A 9,851-nucleotide genomic window follows, 5' to 3' on the forward strand; every position below is an offset into this window, starting at 1 on the left:
ATAGATAGATAGATAGATAGATAGATAGATAGATAGATAGATAGATAATGACAGCTGCTAGAGAAATAGAAAATATACAGATAAGAAAATCAATAAAATTAAAAAAATTTATTTAAAACAAATAAAAATAGATAAGGGTAAGTTGAGGTAATGGCTTCAAGAAGCCATGACATACACAGTGGCCACACCCCATTAAAATCATCTTTGCAGATGGACTAAACCAGGTTGATGCTAACAGGCCTCGAACCCATTGGTGAGGCAGAAGGATGTCTACCACAAGCATGTGAAGACTTCCCCCAGTGAAATAGGCAGATGAGAACAATTTGTTCCAATAGCCATGAGGATTGCCGAAGCAGGGACTGTGATGTGCTTAGAGCTTGGAAAGACATAGAAAGTGACAATGGCATTCACTGAATCCTGGGCCATCACCAGTCTTCATGATTTTTGTCCTGCACTGGACTGCAATGACTCTGGAAGAAAGAATGAGGCTAACAACTCTGAACAATTTTGCCTTAATTAAATCCAATTCATGCACAAGCCAAACATCATCCCATGATCTCACTGGTCCTATTAAGAAATGAAGGATGAACCACAACAGAGTTAATGTATCCTTATGCTACATTGGAAGATGCAGAGTTTCCAGGACTAGGGAAGTGATGGTAGACAAATTATGATCACTATGCTCTGACAGAATCAGATCATATATGCTGAATAGTACTCACTTCTGAGTGCTACAATTTAGGAATGACACTAATAATTTAGGAAGCACCTAAGGTAAGGGAAGTAGAAGACAAAAAGGGATTTGAGATTAATTTGAGATTATGAATATGAGAATTCGTTGAAGTAATACGGAATGCTTAGCTTGAAGAAGAAAATACTAGGGGTGAATAAAATAGCTCTTATCCAATATTTAAAGGTTGGACATCATGAAGGAGACATCTTATGCCACTTGATCTCAAATGGTGGAAATGGGAGCAATGAAGGGACATCACCAAGAAGGAGTTTAGGACTGAATCAAGCTAATGTTTGAGCTATCTTAAAATGAAATGGGAGGCCTCTAAAGGTAGTGTGTTCCCCCACACTTGAAATCTTCAGGAAAAATTAGTAATAGGGCAGGAGAGAAGTTAGTCATATGGAATATTTAAAACAATAGTGAACGTCAGAAAATATTTTATTCTTCTTCCTTTCTTTACAGTTTAAAAAAAAAAGTTGAGACCCATATAAGTTAAGTGACATTTCAAGGTGAGTGGTATTTTATAGAATATTAAGCAAAGTCTTAGTAAGGGTCAGGTTAGATTAAATGTCACTGAGCTACCTTCTACAATACTTTGACATTGTGATTCTTATATATGTACATGTACATGTATATACACATGTTTATCTACACATGAATATATGCACATGTGTAGATAAGTTTTATACATGAATATATTGTTTCTTGAACAAACATGTATATATATATATATATATATATCTTCTTTTCTCCTTATTTGTCCATGCATTTATATCTATCTCTATCCATTATCAGTCTATTTTCACACTATACCTTTACTCATATCTACATCTATATCATCTATTTAACCTATTGGGTTTGATTACTGCTTTGAGGATAGAAAGGTATGTGTTTTACAAATAGAAATATTGAACTCAAATAACTTGCTCAAGCCAAGGGGTTACTTAATAGTGAAATTGAGAGAAAAAAAGTCCTTAATTCCCAGTCAGCTACTTACATAGATCATTTCTTAAAAGCATTTAATAGTAAAGAAAATCAAGTACCCATCTCTTCCTTGTCTCATTAAAGGAAAGAGTTTATAAAGCAAATTAAGATTTTCATCCATATTAATAATAGGCAGTGTTTTAAGTCATATTTAGATTCAAACTTCTCCATTTGTAGACAAGCTCCTTTGTAAAGTCTGCAGATCACTATGCTGTCAGCAAATCTCCCTGTTCAGATTTTTACATAGTGAGCAAGCCTCATGTAACAGCAATGCTACTTACAACTGCTGTGGGGCTGTAAGACCAATAACACCAGTATACAGGAGTGTTGCTAGCACAGGTTCTTTGATCTGCTTTTCTAAAGCAAAGCACCTCAAAAGGTGTCAACAGTATTACTTTAATCAAACATATATATCATTTACTTAGTTAAGGGGAAAAAGTCAGTACCCTGAACCTCAGAGAAAATACAAACAGAAATTACAAGCTGAATTCATAGCATAAATGCCAACAGACAGGGCTTTTAACTGTCTGACCAAATAATACATACATCACAGATAAACAGATAGATCCAACTGTCTGACCATTACATACATACATAGTTACCAGAGAGAGAAACACAAGCATCTGGGTTTTCAAAGCCAGGGTGTTCGTTAACAGCTATCCAGAGTGTCATCTGGATATAGCACAGGAACACTTATACTTTTCCCATGAATAAGCCCCAAAACAAAATTCTAACCTCAGAATATATATATATATATATATATATATATATATATATATATATATGTATGTATGTATATACTTCTTCAGTGTCAGAGGGCATCACAGCACTCATGACCCACTAATTAGAAAGTAACAAAAGGTTTGGGCCTTCCTGAAAAACAAAGATTTTTTTGTTGGGCTCCAAGTGAGACCAATTAATTAATCTTCAACTCCCTTTAACATTATACATCAGATCTGGTGCAGGGATTCTGATTGATTTGAATTTTTGTGGCAACCATGGCAAGTCTATTAGAAGTGAACCTTACCCACATTTGGGGCTTCCTAACACACAGCTTCTTTAAACCAGAGTAGGAGAAGGAGGAGGAGGAGGAGAAGGAGGAGGAGGAGGACGAATATCATTTCTCTATCACTTCTCCAGCAAGTGAAATTATTTCCTAAAGCTCTAATGTAAAGCCAATTCTTAAATAATCATTGGAGTTCATGGCTGTCTTCTTTTTTCATGATACACTAAATAGAAATCTATTTCAGGAACATCAAGAGAAATTAGAGATAGACCCATGAACTTATTGAAAGGCAATTTTTAAAAAAACTAATGTAGAGAGAAACCCCTACTTTATGTCTGCTTTTAAGTCTAACTACTGCTTCTGGCTTCTGCATTCTAAAATATGTTTTCTCTCTCCCACTTTGATTTGTTGCCAACCCTTCTACCACAAATGTAATCTCTGAAAAGAGAATATTTCTAATAACCAAAGCACCTTTTTCCTATTCCTTTCTTTTTTTAAATTTCTGGACAATTTCTAAAGTTTCCTTATTACTCATTTCAAGCAGATTTCCATTACAGGAAAAAGGAAAGTTTTCTTTCAGGTATTGTTATTTCCTCCTCTATTAATTCCTACTACAATATTACAATTAGGTTTGGCCAAATTAAGAAGCTGCCAGTATCTTAGCTATAATTACCAATTTTCAAAGTTTATACAATTTTATTTTGATCAGATGAATGAATTCCTTTTATTTTTCCCTCTGTCACCTCAGATGTGATATAGCCTAGGGTCACAGAGCAAGTCACAAAAATGAAGCTCATTTTTCTGGTTCTGACACTTATCCTGCAGGATTTTTGTCAGGTTCTAATTAGATAATATATACAAAGTGTTTTACAAACTGAAAGTGCTACACACATTCTAGCTATTTATTATAATAATGTTATTGTTGCGATTGCATTCCTGAAATTGCGAAATTGAGCAAGTAACTTAAGATGATATGAATAGAAATCAAATATTGAAAGGGACTCAAAACCAACCTCTCTCTTTTTACAAATTGAAAAAAAAAATATCTACAGGGAGATTAATTGCTTGCTTAAGTGTAAAGGCTTCAGAAATGGGATTTGAACTATTCCATAGCCGGTATTATTTACTTGGTATTTCTTAAGTATAAAATGATGATAATACTTTATAACACTTTATTACCTCCCTTGTAGGGCTTTGATTAGGATGGTGTTAGTAAATATAAAACCACTTTATCAATATGCTCAACTGTTGCATATGAAAATTTAAAAAATGTTCTCAATACTACTACTACTGCTGCTACTACTATAATATCTATAATTAAAATTACTGCTAGTGCTACTACTATTACTACTACTACTTTTTTGCTATTATATGTGTGCATAATATTTCACAGACATTTATTAAAAACAAGCTCCTAGAAAATTTAATGCCATTAATAAAACCATAACTCTCATAATTAGAAAGGACCATAAAGACCACATAATATTTATTTTTGATCATATTTTTCAACAACAAACTATACCAAACAAATAAAATCAACTATGAATTGATTCAAATGGAAATGAAATATTTTAAAGTATTTTTGGAGATGATGTGAAGAAATAAAATGGAATATATTTTTTTTTCATGAAAATGAGCCTAAGAGACCACCTACCTCTAGAGATTTAATTACCAAAAGAGGGTACATATTCTTTCTCTCTTCAAAGGAAGTAACAATGGGAAGGGAAATGTAGAATAAACATTACTTAACATGTATAAACAATTAAAGTTAAAAATGATTGAGTCGCTATCTCATACAAATCTTGTAGGGATTAGAAGCATGATAATTTTCTTTCTTCTTTTCTCTGTTCTTTCTTTTTTTTTGCCCTTTCATAAATAATTATTCTGTGTCTAGTTAGTTCAGTTAGAGTATGATGTTAATGAGGATAAGGTCACATACATGCACACAAATACATCTACACATAAACACTATTACCCGCATAGACACATTTGATCACAGGAAAAACGAGGTGAGATATTTCAATTAATCAGTGAAAATACATCCTTAACTTTCAGAAAGAAAACAATCCTCAAAATTCAACCTCTTCCTCTGACTATTTTCACATCAGTGACTCTATTTCCATATACAACTGAAATTTTCATATACAACTACAAATGTTATTCTTCATTAATGGGATAATTATGGAAGAAAAGACGCAACAGAAAAAAAATATTCTAACAATATGAAAACCAGTACATGAGATGGTAGAATTGCCTTTGAGACAGTATTCAACAGCTTCTGTCATTTTCAGCCTTATTTTCCTTACGTTTTATATCACTTTCCAATATATGCCATGCTTTTTCCTGGTTACTTGTCTGAAGGAGGTAAAACTTGCTTGTTGATCTTTAATTTTGGGAAGGTAAGAGGAGGCTCGGTGTCTTCACACTGTTTGAATTATAATCCAATTTGTATTCAAAGAATTATTGATAAATCTAACAAAAATGGCCTTTTCCTTACGTTCATAATATATCTCAAGACACATAAACCTTCCCTATATTGCCAAAAAGGGATTTTGTTTTCTTTCCCACCGCTAAGAAAATAGCACCAAAGAATTACAAATTTGGAGTTGAAAAGGACCTAATACAACATCTAATCTAGTAGTGTGGGGAACCCGTGGTTACTCCTTGGGGGTACACATATGCCTAAGAGGTAGACAAAGTTTGTCAAAGGTGTGAGTGTGTGTGTGTGTGTGTGTGAATTTTTGGTAAATAGTAATAATATCCTATTGGAGTATATCATAATCTTTATTTTATCTTTTATGTGTGTGTTCATGATAAACTCAAAAATTTATTTCCTTTCATGGTAAATAGTTGGATATGGAAGGTTTATTAAAATATATTTGATTTGTGGACTGAAAAAAGTTGAAATACCCTGGTCTAGTTCAATGTTCTCATTTTTTTTCACATTTCTATTATGCTTATGTTTTGCAAAGTACTTTGTTTTTCTGTGTTCAGTTTTGGTTAATGGCCTGCACCTCTGCAGAGAAGGAAGCAGGCAGCTTGATGGTAGCAGGAAGGACATTCACTTGAAGATTTTGATTGAAGGGCGTCCCCATGTGCTGAAAGCCCCCTACCGTGAGGAGTACTCTGGGACTACAGTCTGGGTCTCCTCACTACCATGGTCCAACTTCCACCATGTGCAGGACTTGGAATTTACCTCCCAGTCTGGATTGTGGGGGAAGGGAAGTTCCTGGCCCTGAAAAGCCAAGCTCCAGAAATAGCACTGCTCCAGTGGGTGCCAAAAGGGATGACACTGCCAAAAGCATTATTCTTCAGCTAATCCAGGCGCTGGAACATTGCAGTGAGGAGCTTGCTGCTGGTGAAGGTCTGACTGAGCTCCTGGAGGAAGCAGTGCTCTGTGTACCACAGGGAATAGCCGTCCAGGTCAAGTGCTCCCAGAAACATGGCAAAGCCCCAGTCAGCATATCCCCACTGAAGTACTTTCCCTTAATCTCATCCAACACGAAGGTAGTCTTTGAGAGGTTGGCAAAGAGATCCTTGGCCTTGGGCTCTGCAGCCAGAGCCTGGCCCCACTTGTCCATCTCCTCCTCAGGCAGGGGGCTGGGGTCACCTATTTCTCAGCCTGGGCCTTCTGTTTCTCTTCTCCCTGTCCCATCTCTTTTCTTGGGGCCTCCTTCCTAGGCTGACTCTCAGCAAAATTTTCAACATCGAACTATGCCATCTTTTCATAGAGCTTTATCTCTCCTAGCACTGCCCAGAGTTGGGGCTAGTGAATGCAGGTGAGGAACCAGAGGGTGATGCTGGGAAAGGCCAGGTTATAGAGCCACAAGAGGGTGTACACAACTGTGATGTCAGGCAGTCACCCTGCCCCACCAGGAAATTCCGAGTCTTTAGGTGGGCATCCAGCAGCCCCATAACCCACCTCTCCTCCTCTGTGGCCTTCTCTGTGGTCTGTTTGCAGTGGAATATGATTCCCAGAGTGGGGAACACCCAGGTAATGGCTGGATCAAGTGTCACCATCAGCAAAGCTCACCCATTACATCACTTGAGCAGCTGCCTCCAGAGCAGAACCTCAAAGGTCAGTCCTTGCTCACATAGTGTGGGATGTTCTTGCAGGCAGGCCATTCTTCTCTCCTGGTCCATGGCTCCACAGAGTCACAGCTACCACTACTGGGAAACAAACAATTATCTTAGTCCCCATACTTTCCTTTTAGCCTGCAGATCCTGTTCCTGACGCCATTTGTAGCAGCAAGCACTGCAACATACCCAGAGCGTCTGCCAACACAGGTTCTTAGATTTGTTTTTCTAAAGGAAAGCAACTCAAAATGGGTTAACAATCTTGCTTTAATAACACATATACTTTACCTAGGTCAGGGTAAAAAGTCAGCACCCAGAACTTCATAATATACAGACAGGTTACACGCAGAAGTTATAAGATAGAGAAACATTTCAAGTAAACAGGCCTCCAACTGTCCAACCATTACATCCATACCTAGTCAGTCACCAGAGAGTGAAGCATCAATATCTGGGTTTTCAAAGCTGGGGGGCTCTCAATGGCTGCCCAGTCTCATCTGGTCAAATCACACAACACTTCTCCAAGTGAGCCCCAAAGCAGAGCCTCACATCAAGGCTTTATATAGCCTTCTCCTGGCTCAGAGAATGTCATAACCCTCTGGACCCACTGCTCAATCTCAAAGTATCTCCTGAGAAACAAGCCTCCCAACCCAGGCTCCAGGTGCACGTAAGCCTATCAAAGGGCCTAGTGGCAGGGAAGATCTTATACAATACAATCTTAGAAAGATGGCAACCACATAAATTTACGAATACCCAAATCTTTCAAAAGAATCCAAAAGACCATTTAATACCTTGGCAAAAACTTTCTAGCAACACCATGGAAAGAAAATCAGCAAAGCTAGGAACTGCAAGCTGTGACAACACTATCACAAGGGAGACCACCAAATTTCCTGCAGCTGAGGTGACATGTAATGTCATTAAAGACATGTAAGTGGTACTACCTAGTAGGAGATTTTAAGAAGGAGGATGAGTAAACCAAACTTTGGGTAGGGGTGGCAAATGAATAGGCTGCTATTGTGAAGTCTTTTTGTAATGGTTTGACTGTGTTTCTTAGGATCAAGTTGGAAAAAAGAAGACGTTCCTCTCCATATATATTCTGTTAGGTCAGCTCTTGGGAATGTGGGACAGTGGAGCCATGTCAGTATTTTCCTCCTTCAATAGAATCATGTACTTTGCCTATGTTTAATAAGTCCCATTTGTTCAAAAATTGGCAATCTGGTATAGTCAGTCTATAACGATAAATCTTTCCTAAGAAGAAATCCCACAAACTTCAGAGTGTGTTGAGAATGCTAGACATATGATTATAATTACTGTTATTGTTATTATTATTTCCCTAGTATTTTAACACTATTAATACTTTCCTCACAAAATCTCTCCAAAATGTGTAGTATGAATATTATAATTTTTTTTAAATCTTATTTTGGGGGTCCAATGATTGTTAATTTCTCTGTAACTTATTTTCTATATCAATTATTTATTATATGAAAGACCTTACATTTCCTTTTTTTTTAAAAATTTCTTGATTCTTGATCCTGTTCTAATATGTCTTGCTATGTCACAAAATAATTGATTACCCATTGATCTAATCTAATTTTCAGAATCTGTTACTTAATAAAAGCTTGCCATTTTCATCTAAGGTATTTATTTTCCTTCAAATTCTATTCTCAAGAATTTCCTTTCCCACATATTTTATCTCTTCATTTCTTCTAGATATTCATGTAGTCCATATAAAAACCCTTTTTCCCTTGAGTCTTGCTTAGAACAGTTACCATGTAGGTTTCTTTTTTCTTGTGGGACTTGGGAGGATGATTTACTCATCTCTTCAGTTTTCATTGCTGTATTGGAGCTTTGTACCAGGGCTAGAGCCAATTTCCATTGCCACTGCACTTTTCAGTGAGGTCACTTGCCCCACTTATTCCTGCGCCAGAATCCCTAGGTTCTTGCATCTTGCATCAATATCTAAGTTTCAGAGTACTGATCATTAGGATCATCTCTGGCAACTTAGGTCAGAGTGTTAAGGACTTCAGAGTCTCTTGAGCTATAGAGCTCTCATCTAAGTGCCATGCCACCACACAACTCATTGCCCAACACAGAAACCTAGGGCACAAGGCTGTGCAGCAAGAGAAAATATTGTAAAAAACATTGACAGAATATATGTTTATATTTATTCCCATACATGTAGTCTTTTTCTTTGAAGAGGAGAATGGAAATCTGAAGTTTGCAAGCATACTGAAAGTAGCAGATAGAAAAAAGAAGAAAAGAAAAAAAGGATAGAGAGGCATAAGATTGGAGGATAATTTCTAGGGCAAAGTAATGAACCAAGTGCAAGAGATTTCATCAGTGAAAGAACTAAGGAAATTGACAATGGAAAAGGGCAATCTTTTCTCTATGATCAGAGGAAGATAGAATAACTGTAATGTAATGGGGGACTTGTGACATCAAGGTCACATATGACTTTCTACTTCTTTGAGTGCAAGCCTTTTGACTGAATCCAAGTTTTAAAGAACCAATCCTTTTATCAAGGGGATTTACCCTGTGAAATTTGGATTCAGTCAAAAAACATAACTTGAGGACCAAGAGGGCCACATGTAATCTCAAGGCCCGAAATTCCCCACCCCTGGTTTAGAAATTTGAAAAGTAATAATGGGTTAGGAGCAGGACCTCCACTGGGCTCCAGCTTCCAACTTCCCCAATCCATGTAAAAGGGGACTCTAAACAAACTTTGGAGGTGCAGAACACACAAAATAACACAGAGAAGCTAACCTCCTGCTGAGGTAAGCCTGGCAGGCTGGCAGGAATTGGCCAGCAGAGTGCTGTGGGAGCCAATCCCAGACCCATGTCCAGGCTTTAGCCCCAGGGCAGGCCTGATCAGCCATGGGCCAGAGGGACTCCAGATAAGCAGCAGTTGTGGCCGTTTCCAGATTTAGCAACACATAGATGGGAAGGACAAAGTGAGAGGTCACTGCAGTCTGGACTTTGGGACCCAGTAAGTGGGAGTGTATGGGTTTTGGCCCCGGGGCAAGAAGCCCCTGAGATTCCAGAAGAGCCAGCCAG

At 37.4% G+C, this 9,851-nt stretch overlaps 1 protein-coding gene and 1 pseudogene across 1 annotated transcript in view; both read right to left on the minus strand.

The window, feature by feature from the left end:
• Window positions 1-9,851, minus strand: part of CNTN6 (contactin 6) — a 517,724-nt gene that overhangs the window by 198,944 nt on the left and 308,929 nt on the right. The window lies entirely within an intron of this gene.
• LOC138158306 (elongation factor 1-gamma-like) lies at window positions 5,785-9,635 on the minus strand (annotated as a pseudogene).

The sequence above is a fragment of the Petaurus breviceps genome, unplaced genomic scaffold, assembly GCF_028583685.1.
Source record: "Petaurus breviceps papuanus isolate PSGF00001 unplaced genomic scaffold, PetGlider_PUasm1.0 174, whole genome shotgun sequence".
NCBI classification, from domain to species: Eukaryota; Metazoa; Chordata; class Mammalia; order Diprotodontia; family Petauridae; genus Petaurus; species Petaurus breviceps.